Raw genomic sequence first — 21,352 nt, 5'->3', positions numbered from 1 at the left:
TATATCGAAGAATGAGTGGCGAGTGGGGGCGAGAGCAGGACTGGAACAAGGAATGTTCCACACAGCCCACATTGAGTCAGGGATAACTAGATCCACACAGGTACCCATGCCCACACTTTTGACCTGAAGAAAGCGAGAGGTATTAAGAGAGGTTGTTGAGGGCAAGGCTGAGCTTGGCAAGGAGGAGGGTGGTGGGGTGGTCAGATGTGTGGGAACATCACCACTTGCTAGGTTCCCTCTGTCAAATCAACACAGTATCCTAACTTTAACCATGTACTGATCCTTCACTGTCACAGAGTCAAACATCTGCAAATCCCTCCCTTACAGCAGTGAGCTTTAGGTGAACCTTCACCAGAAGGACTGCTGTGTACCAGCCCCTTCCCAAAGGCCCAGCAAAGGTAGGTAATAGATCTAAGAGGGATCCCAAAAGGTGGTAATTGATCCCAGCCATATCAGTCTGCCTACACCTTGAGAACCTGTTTTATTTTTAGAAATGGTGGGGCATACAAATCAGTCAGTCAAGGATGAGGAAGGAGAAACAACCAAGCCAGCACAGAATATCCACAACTTCAAATCAAACTGGGTCGGCACAGTTCATGGGAAGCACTCTCACCATAGTCAGGAAATCATGGAAACCCATCCCAGTCCACAGAACAAGCGTAAAATCAAAGCCAACACTTTCAGTGCAGTTTTGAGTACGCTGCATTGTCAGAGATACTCTCTCTGAAACAAAATGTGAAATCAAGGTGCCATCAATCAGCAGATATCTCCCATAGATGACTTTTGAAATACATTAGGAAACCCTGCAGAGATTTAAGATTCATATTTTAGAATCATTCATGGAATTCATTTTGTTGGATAAGCCACGGCTTTGGTGGTGATGGGCCATCTTTTTAAACCTGTGTCCATCAACCATCATGATTAAAACTGACCACGCATCATTACCTGGTTGTTTCTGGGAATTTAGTGTATAAACTGGATACCAGGATTCCAGTGTATCAACTTCAAAAGCATTTCCTTGCCTGTTAAGTGCTTTGATCATCTGTTGCATACGCTGGAGCACATTCTATAAACGCAAATTGTTTCTTCAAAAAGGTCACTAGGAAGATGTTTACTTCTTTGTTAGTTGCACACTAGGACATGATTTGCAGCAGGCTCCCATGTCAGATTACCTCCATGACATACTTACGAGCTGGGAGAGCCTCAAGTCTGGAGATGGTTTATTTTGCTACTTTGTTAGATTACAAAGAATGACACTAGGCGAAAACTGCACTCGATTCCCAAAGGACTACAGATTCCGGAAAACAGGAAGGAGTTAAGGAGTTGCCTTATTGCAGGGTAAGGGCAGGAGCATGAGGGTTGAGAATAAATTGCAATTACACCAAAGCTCTGACAAAGGAGTTAATCAAAAACATTCTATCATGAAATGTGACCATGATGTGCAGAGGGTAGGAAAAAGGGAGACTGGCCTTGAGTACAGCAGCTTCTTCTGAATCTCAGATTAGCAACAGACACTCGAATTGTGCTGTGGAAAGTGGAGTTCATTTTGTAACAGAGCAACAAACCTAGAATTCACAATCTTCATCACATCCCAGATGTACATTCCTGGAATAGCACTCATCAGATGTAACTAACAGACAAGAGGCCAAATTCAGCCTTGCTCAAGCCAGATTAAACAAGAATATACACAAGAACGCCATTACTAATAAACCACCAACATTAACAATGTTAATATAAACAATGCAAAACAAACAAACACACACCAGCTCAGTGCTGTTTGCCTGGGTGTCGTAACCAAGATATCAAGATGGGAAAACCTAGTTTCCTGACTTTACAGCAACAGATGCCACTAGCAAGTGGAGCTCATCATAGCAAACAGCCTTAAAAAGGCGAGCTGAGAACAGAAAGAGGTAGAAACTGATAACAGCCTCTCAGCTGGCCACCCCATCAATTACTGCACAGTGGCTCAGTGGTTAGCACTGCTGCCTCACAACATCAGGGTCCCAGATTCGATACCAGCCTCAGGCAACTGTGTGTGGAGTTTGCACATTCTCCCTGTGTCTGCGTGGGTTTCCTCTCAGTCCAAAGACGTGCAGGTCTGGTGAATTGGCCATGCTAAATTGCCCATAGTGTTAGGTGCGTTAGTCAGAGTGAAATAGGTCTGGGTGTTATTCTTCAGAGTCCACTAGTGTGGACTAGTTGGGCTGAAGGGCCTGTTTCCACACTGTAGGGAAACAAAGCTACCTCAGATTCACATTTCCAACAATAGCCCCTCCAGAAACACTGCTACATTATCTGAAGTTGAGTGTGCTGTGGCTCAACAGAAAGCAATATATAATCCTCATCCCTTACTATTCCAAAAGGTGCAAGATGGCGTCCCCACTGTTGAACAATATCGTGCACAATGTTAATGGGTTCAGAATTAAGCAGGGGTTAATTCCACAGTTCCTGATCATTCAGTAAAAGCAGAGTGCCTCACTTGGCAGGATCAGGCTCAAGACAGTTCTTATCCAGCAAACATGCAACAAATTGACCACAGGCAGAAGGTGGCCACTTGTGTCAAGTGCTAGAAGGACTTCAGCAAGAATTAGCAATTAAAGGGGACCCTGACAGAGGGAATACTGGCCCTCTGTTTCTTCAGGGTCCCATGCAATACATGACTTGTGATCAATGTGTCACATTGAGGCATGGAAACTTCCAGATAATCACATGGGAATAGGCTGCTGAGCAGGACCACTTCAAAACCACCTGAAAAATTTGTTATTTAAATTGTGGTCCCAGCAATTGCCATCAACAACCAAAACACCCTCAAAAGATTCAGAGAGGAGAAGCACAGACAGATTAAACTGGACATTTCAGCACAAAGAATTTGACAGAACAATGAAACATTCAATTATAATTGCTACTGCCCTTGACTGGAGCACATCAACCCTGATTGAATCACTCAGGTATTTCAAAAAAAAAGTGTGTTTCAGGGTTAGCAGGCAGTCTGTCAAACATCCATCAGTTATTTCTTTCCTAACCCCAGATAACAGTCCACCACCTGTGAACCCTGAAAATGGGGTATTTGATTAGATTACTTATAGCGTGGAAACAGGCCCTTCGGTCCAACAAGTCCACACCGACCCTCCGAACTGCAACCCACCCAGACTCATTCCCCTACATTTATTAGATTTGAACAGGGAAAGAATCAGTTCAACTCAAAAAGATCCTCAACTCACCCAATGTGTTCGTGTGCCAAAAAATAACCAGAAACCAAATCAGAGGTTGTTTAATCCGACAGGAATCCATACTGCTGCCTCAAAATTCCACCTCTACCCACACAGTAATCAGATGACTTGATTTATCCTCCACAAATCATTCATGTCAGATTGGAGAGCAAAGTGGTGTCAACGTGCACTTAGATCAACACCCACCCACTGGAACACTCTGCCCTCACCCTCCAGCCTGGAGTCTACCATCCAATGGGAGAGCACAAACTCAACATGTCAAAACTCAAAAAAATCCCCAAATCTCACCCAGTTTCCCCAGACTTGACACACCAAGAAAAAGGGGACAGGAACACAGAAGATCTAAAGAATTGCTGTGGTGGAGGGGAGTGCAGAAAGGAGGGCATATTCAACATAGATATTTCCCTCACAATGAGTCACCAATTATTCCATTGTCACTGTCCTGGCAGTTTCCCAGGACAAGCCAAAACTATATCTGATGCCCAATATCTCACGGTTTCAAATTTCCTCTTCAAAAGTCACAAAGGTGTCTTCAGCAGCTACAGGAAACATTGTAATGACTCTGAGTGGCTGCAAGGCACTCCACAACACAAAGGGCTTTAAAAATGGTAACTCCTCAATGAGGAAACAGCACTGTATTTAGACTTTATTTTTCCATTCAAAGCTCATCATCCCTGGGGGCAATACTGTATATTCTATAGTTTTAACATCTTTCAGTAAATGAGGCCTCTAGAACTATAAACAGAACTCTGCATTCCACTGAATTTTATATTCTAAAGAAAATTATTGAATTTACTTGGATCACAGAATGAAACAGGATGACAAAGGCCATTTGGTCCATTGTACCTATACCAACTCTTTGAAAGAACCACCCAATTAGATCTTTCCCATAGGTGAGCAAAAACTGTGCTGACTTTATATTTCCTTATTAGGTTTGGTGTAAAACTTAGTCTCTCTTCAAGATGGGCCGTTTTCCTCGAAGTGTTGGAGACTGCAGGATGATCTTATAAAGGTTTACAAAGTTATGAGATGCAGAGATAGGGTAAATAGATGAGGCCTTTTCAATGGGGTGGGAGAGTCCAGAACCAGAGGATTAAGGTGAGAGGGGAAAATTTAAAAAAGGGACCTAAGGGGTAACTTTTCCACAGAGGGTGATGCATATATGCAATAAAGGTGCCAAAGGACGTGGAGACTGGTACTATTACAATATTTAAAAGGCATCTGGATGGGTATATGAATAGGAAGGGTTTAAACAGTGATATGGACCAAGTAATGACAAATAGGATTAGATTAATTTAGGATATCTGATTGGCAGAGACAAGTTGGAATATCTGCTTCCATTTCTGTAACACTGACTATGTTTACTTCCATTAAAAAGTGACATATAAATGCTCGTTGCAGAATTGATGACAACTACATGGTTAGTTTAGGAACCCCAGCCTGAGTGCACTTCCCCATTCTTGGAAAGGAACAATTGAAAGATTGGACAGTGAGGACTAACCAATTCTCCCTTGAAGTTGTGAAGTGGCATTGTTATACAACAACCCAGAATGGGAAGTGTACTATAAACAGCCTACACAAAGATTAGCTGGGACATTGTGTTCCACCCATGGAACAAAACTGGAAAGCAGTGGATTCAGCAGAAACTCCAAGTTTCAAACAGGCAAAAGCTGAACCCAAACAGCATAATCAATGCAGCTGTGCCAATTCTTCACAGCTCTTGAGTACAAGCTGTTAGTCAGCTGTGATTGCAAATGGTTTTGTAATTACTGTGGGGGTGGATGTGTAATATTATCAGTGTGTACAAGTTTTGGAGTCTCATTTTGTTGGGTTTTTTTCCCTGACAGGTTGCAGTGAAATCAATCTAAAAATGATTAGTCAGAGAGACCAACAATCCGAACAGAGTTGATGACCGGAGGAGGGTGGAGGGGGTGGGGAGGGTGGTAACAAGCAGCCACACTTAATTCCAGATGTTAAAAATGTGAGTAGACCAAGAGGAAATGGATTCATCTGCTCACCTACTGTTAAAGCATTAAACAGGAATTAAGGGGCCATTCAGCCCATAAAGCTTGCTGTGCCACTCAGTTGATTCCGATATTCCTATACTATCTTCATATCCAGTGAATTCTTTAATATCCAGAAATCTATCAACATCTGTCTCGAATATACTCAATAGCTGAGCTTTCACGGCCCTTTAAGACAGAGAATTACAGATTAACAACCCAGAGAACCTTCTATTTAGAAAGTGCTGTGGATGTAACCCATCACTTGGTGCAGTTTATTGGCCTTAAATTTAGGAGAAATAGCAAAGACAAATTTGCATTTACATAGCACCTTTTAACTCCAGGTTGTCCCAACTGTTTTACAATTAAAGAAGTTAATTCTGAAATGTGTCACTGCTATAAGAGGGGAAACTTGGCAACAAAACTGCACAAAACAAGATCCCACAAGCAGCAACAAGAGAATGACCTAATGATGTTGATAGACAAATACATTTCTCTTATTTTAACCCTGTCAGATCCAACTCTTCAAAATAGTGGCTTGTCCAATAGAGCAGACAGGGCCTCAGTTTAATACCTCAACAGAAAGAGAAAATTTCTGAAAGGGCAGCACTCCCTCAGTGCCGCAGTGTGAGCATCAGTCTGCATCTTTGTGCTCAAGATCAGGTGCAAACGCACAACCTTCTGACCAGAGATGCTACAGGGGTCTTGCTACAGTCTGATGAGCTCAAACAGCAGTTAATACTCGTAGGAGAAGTTTGGCACTGTGCAGTGGAAAGCGGAGAAAAAAAGAGCAGCTTTCTATAGATACCCCGCATTCTGTTTTGTATTGTAATCCTGAGTCACACGGGACACTATGAAAAACAACTCAACAAGCTGCGAAGTCCAGGGTGGAGACTCTTAGCTAACAACACAGAATGCATTTCAACCTAAAAATATCACAACATCACAAAAGAATAGCTATATCAACATACCCTTAAACCATGATCACAAAGAAGAGAGATTTCTTCCCTCACGATAACCATCATCACTATCATCTGCAATTTCTCAAACACCAAACACTCCACTGACTTGCAATACTGAGCAGATGAAATTTAAGAAATTTAGCAACTACACATCAATAATTTTTCTGCATCAGTTCTGATGCTCTCCAGGATGTCCAAGTGCATGAGGGGTGCTACATAAATGCAAGTGTTTTTCTAAGACTGAATTTGAGATACAGCAAATGCTGATTGTTTACACACAATTTCAGGCTATTTCCTGTTTCATTTCTCAGCGAAGCTTCCTATGAATCTAAAAATACACAAACATCTTCAGATTTCCCTTCAGTACCTCATCTGAACTGTGCCAGAGGCCAAGGGAAAGCCAGCTTTTATCTGAAGTCAGTTCTGAATGGGTCAAGCCCAGGTGGTCAACATGACAAGTAAACCAAGTGCCCCTGGATCAGACAGGGCTAAAATATCAGCAAGGGTTCTTATACAATAATCCTCATCCACATCTTTGTTAACCTTAGACTGATCAGGTGATCATTCAAAATTGTTCAGTTACCCTCTATAAAGATCTAGAACTCTGCTGCCCATGTCTCATGCACCCTATGCTTGTGAACTAACATTAGCTGCTGTCCCAAAATAATTCAAATTTAATTCACATCTTTGCTTTAAGGAGGTCTTCATGGTCTTGCTCTTCCCTAAACTTCCTCAACTTTATGTAACATCACCTCACCTCACCGCAACATCGATGCTCTTCTCAACTCCAGTGCTACCAAATCAGATTCCCATCGCTGCACCACTGGCAGCTGTACTTTCAGCTGCCTTACCTCTAAACTCCAGAGAATTCCCTTAAAATTTCTCCAACTCTCTTTCCTCCTCGAAACTTACATGACCAACCAAAACCTTGAGTCATCTGATTCAAAAAAAGGTGGTGTTGTTCAGTGTCAGCTTTTGACTAATAACCCCTTGTAGATCACAGGAGCAATGTGTAAATGCATAATTGTTATTGGAAGAGCAGGCATATTGGATATTCAACTATGATTTGAAACACGAAAACCACTGACTCAGTCAGGGAAACTACAGAATGTCCATGATAAGCCAACACTTTCAGGAATAAGGTGGTGTGTTTCTGGTTTCCCCAACTCTTAAGCCCAAAACTCCACTGCCTCTGGCAAGATCCTCCAAATCAATGGCAACAAAAGGTAGTCAAACAGCATCTTTTCCCAAGCCAACATCAAGGTTCAAATCACTCCATCCAAGAGGACATTTCTCTCGACTCCAAACGTGTCTGCTTCACTTGGAATTCAGTCACAACAGGAGACACCCAGGAGGACAGTGAAAACATCTTCTAGAGATGTCCTCCAAATTTTCCCGAAGAGATCAAACATCATTGACCACTCATGGGAGTCCCTGGTTTGTGACCAGCCAAAATGGAGAAGATTTGTTCAGGAAGCAGGAGATGCTTTGTTAAAAACTCAGAGGCAAAATTGGAGAGCACTGAAAAACTCCACCCCTCTCATCCATCACATTCCAGCTCCCCTCAACCTGCCCCAATGTGTGACTTAGTCTGCAGGTCATATCAATTTCAGTTATTCTCAATTCCAAAGGGACAGAGAAATGGAAAGAGGAAAGGACCCTCTGTGTAAAACAAAAGCTTCCTGACATCATCCTTGAATTGATAGATCTATCTTTAAGATAATGGCCCCATCTTGAATTATCTAGGGAAAATAGCCTTTTTCTCTCTGCCCAATCAATTCCTTTTAACATCTGAAGACTCTCACTCAGGTCAACCCCTAATCGTTAAAATTCAAGTCTGCGAAACCAGTCTTCAGATTAACCACATAAACATTGGAAATTTAAGATGGAGCAGCAGTGAACAATTAAACCAAGGGCTGGGATCTGTCCAGTGGTTTAGAATGAGGCCTCCATTGAAGAAAAGCCTCAGATTAGAGGAATTCAGATCCAAAAGGGAAACAAAAGGTGAAAATTTCATTTTTTCAGACTCTCGAACATTGAGTGAAAGGGAAAGGCAGTTTAGTTTGATTATTTAATTTACGTTGGAGGGTATAAAGAAAGAGAATTTTTTGGATAAGAACCATGAGAGGATTTCAACAGCAAGCTCCTGATGGTGGAGATAGTACTTGGAGATATAACACCAGCTTTTTCCATTCCTGACCATTCCTAGGTCCGTACGTAACACGCAGAAGGTTGGACGGCTGTGGGTTCTCTGCCAAATGCAGACAAGTGAACACAATCCAGTCGGCCATTCTCACTACTGCACAGAGAGTGCAGCACCATCAAAGAAGCTACATTTCAGAGGACTCAAATTGGGACCCCTTCTATCTACCTCTCAACCAAACATAAAGACCCTATGACTTTTCTGAAATACAACTGGAAAGTTCTTCTGGTTACGGCCAACATATATTCCTTAACAAAAATCATTTAAAACAGACTCATATGAACATTATCTCACTGCTGTAGGATCTCGCCATGCACAAGCTGATATTATAAGTGTTGAAAATATTCTGAGACTACACTAACAAAAGTATTTCATTACCCATTAAAAAGGTGCTACTTAAACACAAGATAACTTTTCCCCTGTGGTGTTTGTGCAGGTTACATCAGAGGGAGCAGATATCCCCACATGAGTCATTCACCATTCCAACAGATGCCACTTATTTACCAGTTTATCCTCTACTGCTCCCCTCAGTCACAAGTCTTCAAAACGTTCCCAGCAATATTACAATCTGAAAAAAGACATTGCAAGTTAGTACTGTGAAGCATTTGCACAGTACCTTGCCTGTTGGCTAATAATATTTGATGGACAGAACCTGGGAATTGCACACCATCCCATTGTATCACACAACATATGTAGCAATAACTCAGGGCTTTTTAATTTATTGCTGAAACTTTAGCTTCCTCCAGACCAGTTAAACAATTAGCGAGTCAGCTGGTTCCTCCTCATGCTGCAGTCAACATGAATCCGCAGTTAACCAGTTCGGGACTGTATAATCATTTCCACCACACGCACAAAAAAAAGTTGTCAGCATTCAAGATTAGAAAGGACAGATTTGTATTTTCATAGTGCCTTTAAAGACATCAGATTGCCAAAAGCAGTAACTGGACAGAAAATTCCCACAAAGTCACAGTACTATAACAATAATCTGGTTTTAGGTGTTTTGATGGAGGAATACATATTGGCTAGGCTACACACAAGAATTCCAGAGCTCTTTTTGAATTATTGTCATGAGATTTTTGACAGATATGAAAGGCAGTATTTCTGATTGTGCAGCACACTCTCAGCATTGTACTGGGTGTGTCAGCTTGGATCAAGTGTCCATGTCTCTGGGGTCAGCCAGGAACCCACCAAATCTCACTGATAGAAATCTAACTGGTCTGTTGGTCAGAATTGATTGCCTGAGACTCAAACCAACGAGTTGCTGATTTGGCCTCGGCTGTGCAGTTTCAGACTACATCTACCTTTTTGAATATCAAAACTGAAATTAGGCTGATATCAGTGAAATACTCGAAACTAAAAACATTGCATATCACAAAATTCAAGATTAGCACAAGACCAAATGAGCAGGAAAACCATCAAGAAAAGTAATAAAAGGGGAATAGTTTTATCTTTGCTCTTTCGTGGATGTGAATATCGCTAGTAAGGCCAGCATTTTTGTTACCCATCTCGAATTGCCCTTGGACCGGTCAGAACTTTAGACCATTTCAGAGGGCAGGTAGAGTCAACCACATGGCTGTGGGTCTGGAGTCACAGATTGGCCAGACTGGGTACGTGCAACAGAGTTCCCTCCTTCTAAACTATTATTGAACCATGGGATTTTATAACAGTGATAGTTTGATGATCACCACTACAGAGTATACGCAGGATTGGGAAAGGTGATTAAACCCCACAAGCAACTGTGGTAGATTTTGAACCTGGTGTTCTCAAAGTCTTGTGAACCTCTGGATTACTAGTTAAGGTGACACACATACAATGGGTGCAACATTCTATCCCTGAAATAGAACGCTAGACAGATTTTCTTTAGACTTGAATAAGAGTTTCTGCAGGTTATGTATTTTCAGTACCAGAGGGGGCACTCAAGCTGAAGAACAGGGTGACAATTACTGGTGTAAACAACTGGATCCCTTTTAAAAATAGAAAAAAAACTAATAAAGGCCGCAAGTCCACTGAAGCAACTAAACCATCGACAGCTTGGTCCAATATTGTCACTTGTAGGCACTAGTGACAAATTGTTTGGATGGTTTAAATAGTTTTAGCAAGTCTCTAGGAGCTGTTGTCACAAATTTGTTTTCAAAATAAATACAAATATATCGTTCATTATGAACGAGCAATGAGTGGAATTAGAGACAGTTTGGGAAGGTGACTAAAGACAATCTTGAGTTAAGTTATAGGAGTGAAGAGAGATGGATAAAGGGAGGTTGAGGGAAAGGATAGGGTGCACGATGATTCAATACCCTGTCACTGATCGGGTAACAGCATGTGTGGAGGCATCAACTCCCACTCAGGTTCCAGGGAGACAGTAACTCAGGGAAACAGTATAAAAACATCATGTGTAATTGTCACAAATGCCAAAAACCTTTACAAAACAATATTCTAGGAACCAAGGTAAGTAAATTGAAAAATGTAAAGTCATCATAAGAGCAACAGGTTGGTTGAAGCAGCTTGAAGCTTTGTTTCTGGTAACGGAGAGTAACTAAAAAATCTCTCCCTCACAAACAAAAGACTGCCATTGTCTGTGGCTGCAGCCAATCACGATTCTCTCAGGAAGTCATATCTGAGCATGAAATTCCTGCCAAAGCTCCTATACAATACCAAAAGCACTACGTGACAATTGGCTACAGCAGAAATCCTGAACCCAAAAGGTTGTTCACTTGTATCTCACTATCCCACCTACACCAGCCTCAGGAGGTGAATCATTTAGTCAGTGCTACTGAGTCACAAAATAAATCAAGGTTCAAAATTCAGCACCAAGGCAGCGTTAAGACTCAGTCAGAATCACAACTACCAGTTACTGACAGTGTGTGTGAGGATACATAGACACGATAGAGAAGTAATGACAATGCTCTTGATCTTTAGAGGCATTGCACCCCTGAGGGGAAGGGGTGCTTTAACAGATGTGTTCTCTTACAAAAGATATATAGTTGGGAGGGGTCCTGGACAGATAAACTGAAAAAGAGCTGACAGTGCTTTTACTGTCCTAGTTTTGACTCAAATGCTTTGGGGCTGCCTTTCTCACTGCACTCACACCCTGCCTACACCCAGACTTCTCAAAGTAAGAAACTGCTGTGTTGTCAAAAAGGAGATTCCTGAGCATGATCTGCAGCTTTCGAAGTCATGAGTCATTTACAACTGGCAGCAGTTGAATCACATTTGTTCTCAATATTTCACTGTACCCATTGTCTTCCTCCCAAATTGGATCACAGATTTTACAAAAGGATCCACTGGCAGAGTTAGGCTGATTTTACTGAGACTGGTGGGACTCCTGGTACACTTCACTGAGCAAACCAAGAGTAACTGCTGTTTATGGTAAAACAGAGACAGGGTTTTAACCAAGACACCTGTATCGAGTTTTGGCGAATCTGGCAAGTTTACTTTGGACATACAGCAGCTATCAGGCAAGTGATCCTAACACCCCATTACACCCAGTATAAAGTCAGCGGGCCAATGTTTAACCAAACATGGTTTTTGACGAAAGACTAAGCGGGGTCCTAGGTTCAATCCTTCGTACATTCTAACCAGAACACAATGACACTATAAATTTATAAACTGGCCTCAGTGTTAAACAAGTGTCAGTGTAGGAAGGGATTAGGACAGACCCCGTAACAGAAAAGGTTAAAATCCCCTGTAACACTGCCCACCATCAGTGCCCCAAAAGCTGCTGCTGCTGCTGCCACTTACAACATCACCTGGAGATGTTCACATTATAATTTGCAAAATAATTACAAGAGAGCTTTCAAAATTAAATATCGACAAGAACAGTTGTGTAAAAAAATAAGAAATTTCTTCACATGACATGGATGCATATTTAGAATGTACAACATATAAACCTGTTTTTTTAAAAAACTATCCCCATAACAAACCTTAGCAATATACCAAGCAAAATGGGTCAGTACCTTCAGAAAGAGAGAAAAAGTACAAGTTACAAGATGCTAAATACTCCACTGTAAAATACTTCTCCAATACACAACCTAGCCAAATACAACCAGACTCCATAAACAATGCAAATCAGCGATGCCACAACACAAAGCAGATTACTGCCAAAAACATGGGACGTTTCCACAAAAAGGTTGAAATGCATAAACAGGTAAACAGCTGGGCTTTGTAACAAAACAAAATCAGCTTAAGACCATAAGACATAGGAGTGGAAGTATGGCCATTCGGCCCATCGAGTCCACTCCGCCATTCAATCATGGCTGATGGGCATTTCAACTCCACTTACCCGCATTCTCCCCGTAGCCCTTAATTCCTTGTGACATCAAGAATTTATCAATCTCTGCCTTGAAGACATTTAGCGTCCCGCCCTCCACTGCACTCTGCGGCAATGAATTCTACAGGCCCACCACTCTCTGGCTGAAGAAATATCTCCGCATTTCTGTTCTGAATTGACCCCCTCTAATTCTAAGGCTGTGTCCACTGGTCCTAGTCTCCTCGCCTAACGGAAACAATTTCCTAGCGTCCACCCTTTCCAAGCCACGTATTATCTTGTAAGTTTCTATTAAATCTCCCTTTAATCTTCTGAACTCCAATGAATACAATCCCAGGATCCTCAGCTTACTGAACAGTAACACCCTCACCAAACAGATTTTGTGCTCAGCTTGTCTCACGCAAGTCCTCATCTAAGGATTTCTCCCAGATGTTTAAATTCTCATTTCCAGTTACAGGGCAAATCAGCAGCACAAAAAACAATCATTTAACCCAAACAGTCAACATGATATATTTAACCTGCACATGCACACAAATAGTTCTCACTTTTCCAAACTCAATCCAAAAACTTTTCTGCTCTTTTCAGAGAATCCCCAATGTCCTTACCAATAGGACTGAATAGAGCACCTTGGACAAAAGATTACATTACATTGAACTTCCCGTCAATCCACAGTTTGAGTGTTTATCAATCAACATATCCCCAAACTCAATTTTTCCTAATTACTATACAGTATAAACTTTTACAATTAGTGAAACCATGATTGCTCCAGAAATTTTCAAAACAAAGCTGCCCTTAATTGGTATTTGTTCATTTTATTAAATTGCACAACAACACAGTATTAAAACCAGGATAGCACCCAGTGATAGACATAAAGGTTCTCAGAGAGGCTACAATTTTACCTCTAATCAGTGAGAGGAGAAGGAATGGTAATAATTAATAGTTTAATTAAAAAGGCCAGCACAGACACAATAAGGCTGCATGCACCCACTGAGACAGAAATTCCAAGTTATAACAACTCATTACTATTCTAACTTTATGCTAACCTGTAGATAACAGCCTGGTAATTACCTCCAGACCTGCTCCCTCATAAATCATTGGGCAGTATCTCCTGCAATAATTTTACTGTGCAAGTATTGATCAGATCCTTTTTTTGATGTTACTGTACTATTGAACTTGTTTGCAGCGACCTTTCAAGCAGCAAACTGTAAACAGTTTTCAGTCTGTAGCAGCGTCATGTCACTGGCACAATACAAAAAACAATTTCAGTTTTACTCTCAACTGCCAATAAGCCATTCCCAGAGAACAGATGGCTGCGAACCACTAAAAAGCTCTAATTTATATCTGGAACAAAACAGCCAGTTGAACTTTGCACATTCGGCTGTCAACAGTTCCGAAGCTAGTCCTTGCCCCAGGCTGACAAGAGGTCTCCCAGTCTCTCTCTCTGGGTCTACAAGCACCTGAACAATCAGCTGCCCACCCAAAATGGACAAAGATGCCCAGATGCTGCAGAACAAAACAGAGGACCCCCACCTCCAAACCCAGGACCAAGACACCACAAAACATGGAAATCACAACTTCCCCAACTCTGCTCTTTCAGAAATGGGATTGAGGAAAAGATTAGAACTTCAAACAGAATCCCACCAGAGAGGGTCAGACTGAGCAACAACAATCACCCCCAGACAGACACAGACATCACCACCCACACAGACACCCCCCTCACACAGACCCGAGACAGAGACCCCTCCCAGACTCCCACACCCCCAGACACAAACCTCCACCCACACCCCCAGACACAGACCCCCACCCACATCTCCACACACAGACCCCCACCCCAGACACAGACACCCACACTCACACACCCACCCCCAGACCCAGACCCAGACCCCCACCCCCAGACCCAGATCCAGATCCAGATCCAGACCCCCCACCCCCCCAGACCCAGACCCAGACCCAGATCCAGACCCACACCCACACCCACACCCACACCCACACCCACACCATCACTCTCCCCCCGTGCCCCAGCCAGCCGCACCCAGGCGGGCAGCACCCGGAGCAGGGGAACTCTGACACACTGACCGGTGTAAACACCGCAGCAGCCCGGGGCCAGGCCCGGACACCGGGAGCGCACCTGAGCGGAGGGTCCGACTCCGTGACTCCCGGCCCCCAAAGACAGGGGACACCCCTCTCCCCCGGTCCCCGGGGCTGAGAGCCCCAGCCTGTTACCTGAGGAGCGCCGGGTGCTCTCCGAGCTCAGCTTCCAGCTCCGCCGCCTACCGCCCGAACAAAGAGGCGCTCGAGCCCAGCGCCAGCACCAACCCGCCCTTGGAACCCTCCCATTAGGCAGCTGTCACCGACACACCCTCCCTATTGGTCCATGGACGGTCAATCGTATCCCAATGCCCAGGTACCATTGGTCCATTCACTATCAATCATCGTATTTCCCCGCCTCCGAAGGGTGGGGTCGCTCACCTCTACTAATCATTGTTGGATTTCGGCGAGCCTAGCCTCCGATTGGTTCTATCCCATTCCAATTCCCGCCCCCTGATCCTTCTGACTGCGGCTGCGCGGAACCACACCTGGTAGAGGAGGGGTAACTCAGGTGAGCTGGCTGCACCTGTCAATCAAAGCTCCTGGTCAGGCTAGGAGGCTGCTGTAGTTTAACCACAGCTTCAATCCCATCTCCGACACTGACAGCATTCCTGTATCAACACCAAGATTAATTAATACTAGTAAAAAGTGAGGTCTGCAGATGCTGGAGATCAGAGCTGAAAATGTGTTGCTGGTTAAAGCACAGCAGGTTAGGCAGCATCAGGATGAAGGGCTCTGGCCCGAAACGTCGAATTTCCTGTTCCTTGGGTGCTGCCTAACCTGCTGTGCTTTAACCAGCAACACATTAATTAATACTGGTCAATACAAGGAGTACTGCAAGTTCCCTTCCCAACCACTTACCATCCTGACTTGGAAATATTTCGCTGTTTCCTTCAATGTTACCCAGTAAAAATCCTGGAATTCCCTCATGAACCACATTGCAGGTCTGCCTCCAGCATTTAGAATCAGTATTGTTCTGATTCAGAAATAAGTCACCGTTCCCTCAGTGTCAGTGGGCACAATCTTGGAATTCCCTCCCCAGTAGCATTTGGCTGTCCCTAACCCAAATAGACTACAGTGGTTCAAGAAGGCAGCTCGCCACCACCTTCTCAAGGATAACTAGGGATGGGTTAGAAATGCTGGCCTGCAATGCCCACATTCCATAAATAAATATTTTTTAAATACTCATTGTTAAACATTGATTCTGCTAAGTGTCAGGTCTGCGCCTTGTATGTACTGTGTACAAAAGCAGAAAGTGCTCTCATAGTGTCATAGAGTTACAGAATCATACAGCATGGAAACAGACCCCTCAGTCCAACAGTTCAAAGAGCAATCATGTTGGACTCAAAAAAATTACTTCTATTTGTCAACAGATGCTGCTGAATTTGCTGAGATTCTCTAGCAGTTTGTTTTTATTTTAGATCTTCAGCATCCGCAGTACTTTGCCTTTATTTGCATATATACAAAATGTTTAATCAAGTAGAACATCCCAAGGAATCTTACAGGAATATAGTCATACACTAAATATACAAAAAGATAAGTGGATATCTTGTAAAACATAACTGAAATCTTGGACAAAGAGGTTGTATTCTAAGGAAAAGAAGGAAGGCAGATGTTTCAGCAGGAGTCAGGAGATGGACAGCTAGGCATTGCTGGCTGAACCCGGCATTTATAGCTCATCCCTAGTTGCCTTTGAGAAGGAGCTGCCTTCTTGAATTGCTGCAGTCCATGTGCTGTAGGTCGACCCACAATGGTCCAAGGGAAGGAATTCCAGGATTTTGTCTCAATGACACGGTGGCACGGTGGCACAGTGGTTAGCACTGCTGCCTCACAGCGCCAGGGACCTGGGTTCAATTCCCGCCTCAGGCGACTGACTGTGTGGAGTTTGCACATTCTCCCCGTGTCTGCGTGGGTTTCCTCCGGGTGCTCCGGTTTCCTCCCACAGTCACAAAGATGTGCGGGTCAGGTGAATTGGCCATGCTAAATTGCCCGTAGCCTTAGGTAAGGGGTAAATGTAGGGGTATGGGTGGGTTGCGCTTCGGCGGGTCGGTGTGGACTTGTTAGGCCGAAGGGCCTGTTTCCATACTGTAAGTAATCTAATCTAATATGAAAAAAGACACTAAAAGTAACAGCTATGTATTACCAAATCAGGATGGCTGGGGGCTTGAAGAAGAACTGGCAGGAGGTGATGTTCTCATGTATTTGCTGCCCTTGACCTATATGGTGGTGGTAATGGTTTAGAGGGCACTGTATAAGAGCCTTGTTGAATTTCCACAATGCATCTTGTAGATGTTACAAACTGCTCTTACTGAGCTGAGAGTGTGGTGCTAGAAAAGCACAGCTGGTCAGGCAGCCTCAGAGGTGCAGGAGAATCGGCCCTTTATCAGGAATGAGGCTTGTGGCCTGGGGTGCTGAGAGATAAATAGATGGGGGGGGGAGCTGGGGGCAAGGTAGCTGGGAATGTGATAGGAAGGTGAAGGTGAGGGAGGGAAAGTGATAGGTTGGAGAGGAAGGTGGAGCAGATAGGTGGGAAGGAAGATGGACAGGTCAAGAGGCTGGTACCAAGTTCAAGGCTTGGGACTGGGATAAGGTTGCGGGAAGGGAAATGAGGAAACTGGTGAAATCCACATTGATCCCATGTGGTTTCAGGGTCCCAAGGTGGAAGATGAGGCATTCTTCCTCCAGGCGACGGGTAGTTAGGATTTGGCGATGGAGGAGGCCCAGGACCTGCATGTCCTTGGCAGAGTGGGAGGGGGAGTTAAAGTATTCAGCCACGGGGTAATGGGGTTCGTTGGTGCGGATGTTCCAGAGAAACAATCTGCAAGTTGGCATCGTGTCTCCGCATTGTAGAGGAAACCACATCGGGTGCAACGGATACAGTAGATGATGTGTGTGGAAGTGCAGGTAAAATTCTGTCAGATGTGGAAAGATCCTTTGGGACCTTGGACAGAGGTGAGGACGGGAGGTGTGGGCACAGGCTTTGCTCTTCTTGCATTGGCAGGGGAAGGTGCTGGGAGTGGGGTGTGGACTGGTGGGGGGCATGGATCTGACAAGGGAGTCGCAGAGGGAATGGTCTCTCCGAAACGGAGATAGGGGTCGGGAGGGAAATATATCCCAACAATATCTGCTTGTAGATGGCGGAAGTGGCGGAGGATGACGGAATGTATCCGGAGGTTGGTGGGCTAGAAGGTAAGGACCAGGGTGTTCTGCCCTTGTTGCGGTTGAAGGTGTGGGGTTCAAAAGCAGAGGTGCAGAAGTGGAGGAGCTGCAGTGGAGGGCATCATTGACCATGTGGGAGGGGAAATCCTTCTCATTCCTGATGAAGGGCGTATGCCCAAAACATCAATTCTCCTGCTCCTCAGATGCTCCCTGACCTGCTGTGCTTTTCCAGCACTACACTCTTGACTCTCATCTCCAGCATTTGCTGTCCTCATTTTCTCCTGCTGCTACTGCGTGTCAACGGTGGAAGGAGGTGATGTTTGGGATGTGATGTTAGTCAAGCTTCTTGAGTGTTGTTGGAGCTATACTCATCCTGACAAGTGGGGAGTATTCCATCACACTCCTGGCTTGTGCCTGTAGATGGTGGAAAGGTAAGGGGAGTCAGGAGGGGGGTTATTTGCCACAGAATTCCTATTCTTTGACCTGCTGTTGTAGCCATTATATTTATATGGCTTGTCCTGTTGCATTTATAGTCAATGGCAACCTCCAGGATATTGATATTAGGGGATTCAGTAGTGATAACACCATTGAATGTCAATGGACAATCGTTAAGTTGTCTCCTATTGGCAATGGTCATTGCCTGGCGCTTGTCTGCTGCAAATGCTACTGGCCACTAATCAGCCCAAGACTGGGTATTGTCCAGGTCTTGCTGCATTTGAACATGGACTGGTCCAGTTTCTGAGAAGTTGCAAATCATGTTGAACATCATCAGAAACAGCCCCAAGTCTGGCTTATGATGGAGGAAAGATCATTTATGAAGCAGCTGAAGATGATTGGGCCTAAGATGCTATTCTGAGCAACTCCTATAGAGGTGTCTTAGAGCTGAGATGAATGACCTCCAAGAAGCACAACCATCTTCCTGTGTGCCAGGTATGATTCCAACTATCGGAGAGTTTTCCACTGAATCCTGTTGACACCATTTTGTTTAGAGTCCTTGATGCTACATTCAATCAAATGTTGCCTTGATGTTAGGGGAAGTCACCCTCCCCTAGAGATGTCAGCTCTTCTGTCTGGACCAGCATTTATTGCCTATCCCCATTTCCCTAGAGAGCAACTTAAGAGTCAACCACATTGTTGGGGGGGGTCTTGAAGTCACATGGCAATTTCTTTCCCTAAATGACATTAGTGAACCAGATGGGTTTTTCCATAAATTGACAATGAACTCTTAATTCCAGGTTTTGTTTTGTTGAATACAAATTCCACCATCTGCTATGGCAGGATTTGAAATGGGTCCCCAGGACATTACCTAGGTCTCTGGGTTAACGCACTTAAGGCAAACTACAAGGCTATCACCTCCCTTATATGAACCATGGCTGTAATGACATTAGGAGCTCAGTAGCCCTGAAAAAACATAAACACAAGATGCACTACAATAAATTACCAAGCTCCTTAGACAGCACCTTAGAAACCCACACCACTAGCATCTAGAAGGACAAGGGCAGCAGATACATGGAGACACCACTCCTATAAGTTCCCTTCCAAGCCACTCACCATCCTTACTTGGAATTATATATTGCTGTTCCTTCTGTGTTTCTGGTTCTAAATTCTGAAACTCCCTCTTTATCAACAGTGTGGGTGTCTATGCGCAACACAGACTACAGCAGGTCAATAAGGCAGCTCACTACCACCTTCTCAAGGGCTTTAAAAATGTACAATAAATGCTGGCCCAGTCAGTTATGCTCACATTGCATGAAAGATTCTTTAAAGGGCTTTATACATTGGCTGCACAGCAAAAAATCTTTTTCTGGCAGTTTCAAAATGTCACAACTGTGCATGGCTTACAGAATCAGGAGACAGTGAGCTGGTACTGATAGGTAATGAGTGGGCAGACAAAATCACAAGTCTCCTTGAAACTTGCTTGAGTGGGCGATATCACCAGAATTTATGCATGATCCTCAGATATGTGAAAACCTAGCCACTTCCTGACAGAAATTACTGGACAATAATCAGGAGGTCTGGCTGATATCAGAGCTACTTAGACCCAATGTAGTGATCTTTACACAAAAAAATTCTCTAACAGAGAACAATTAACTCAGCATAGATTGGATTTGAGTCTGAGACCTTCAATCAGTAACTGAGTACACCAGAGATACAGTAATTAATTTGTGAATACAATACTTACTGAATTGCTTTATTCATATAAAAATGTCCAAAACTGCAGTTATGTTTGATATTAACCTGACTCAGGGTCCATGATCTGCAACTTTCAAACTAGCTACCATTTTTATAATTATGGAAATGTGAGGTGTGACCAGTCCTGAAGGCATAGTGCAAGATTCACCCAGGAGCAGAACTGCAACAGTGCCAGAAGAGAAATCTGTCAGAAATTAGGTGTTTGCAATGTGGCAATATACAGTTTACTCTTACTACCCTGTAAAACCAGCATAATGTAATTTGTTGGTCCCACAAATATTCAACAGCATGAAGTACAATGTGCTCTGATCCCTGTCTACACATGAGTATCCTCACTCAGTTATTTTTCAATAGACAACAGTGTTAGTCTTAAAAGCAGCGTGTTGGGTTGACAAGGTGGTGACATCAAAGAGATATGAAGAAGTAGCTTCCTCAGACTGAGGAATGTAGGTGTCTTCCATCACAATCTGATGTTTTTGACAAGACTCAGGCAATGCAGAGCAGAAAGGGAATTCACCTGCTAGCTGAGAAACAGACAAGCTTGATTTGAGGAGTTTGTTGTCTCTGTGGGATCGAGTATGAACTCACACAATAAATAAACTTCAAATGAGATGGGGCATTAACAAGAGGAGGCATTCATATTATTTAAAAATATCAGCTGACTAACAGCCCAGCAGTCTTTCAGCAGCTAGGGAGCTGTCTGGCTCTGACCTCTGAACCCAATTCAATTTGGTGGTAGGTGAGGTGTTCCAGGTGGGGCAGGGGTACATTTGCAAATGGACTTCATTGTTCAGCTAGGTCCTTGGTTCCAATTGTTCTCCAGTGACAGTTGGTTGTGTATGAACATTTGGAGAGGGAAAGATTTTACTTGACTGTGATGCCAATTACAGATGAATTGCTTGTTGATTGCACTCACATAGAAAATTTGTGTTCTTGGCTGAGGCAGCAGAGGTGATTGGTTCATGATGGGCTGTACCCCATAATGACCAGCCTCTAGTATCTGGTATAAATACCAGTGACTGCTCTCAGCTTTCTCCTTCTCTGAGGTTGTGATTGTTTAAGCTGCTGTTTACTGCTGTGCATGGTTCCCAGCTCTCATATATCCCCTTCACTCGAACACTAATCCTAACCAATCAGTTCAGTTCTCCATCTCCATCTACACCATAGAACAGTTATAGCACAGGAAGAGGTCATTAAACCCATCACTTCTGTGCTGGCTGAATAAACTAGGAATTTATTCTACTGACACT

General features: G+C 43.6%; 1 protein-coding gene across 1 annotated transcript in view; it reads right to left on the bottom strand.

Annotated features, from left to right (window-relative positions):
• Positions 1 to 14,977, bottom strand: part of LOC132831013 (junction plakoglobin-like) — a 63,756-nt gene extending 48,779 nt beyond the window's left edge. The window contains exon 1 of the mRNA XM_060849037.1: positions 14,886 to 14,977. The gene's annotated coding sequence lies outside the window, so the exon portion shown is untranslated. The remainder of the gene's footprint in view (positions 1 to 14,885) is intronic.
• Between the last annotated feature and the right edge of the window lie 6,375 nt (positions 14,978 to 21,352).

The sequence above is a fragment of the Hemiscyllium ocellatum genome, chromosome 32, assembly GCF_020745735.1.
Source record: "Hemiscyllium ocellatum isolate sHemOce1 chromosome 32, sHemOce1.pat.X.cur, whole genome shotgun sequence".
Lineage (NCBI taxonomy): Eukaryota > Metazoa > Chordata > Chondrichthyes > Orectolobiformes > Hemiscylliidae > Hemiscyllium > Hemiscyllium ocellatum.
The sequence above is the reverse complement of the archived record's forward strand: the minus strand, read 5'-3'. Positions and strand labels throughout refer to the sequence as shown.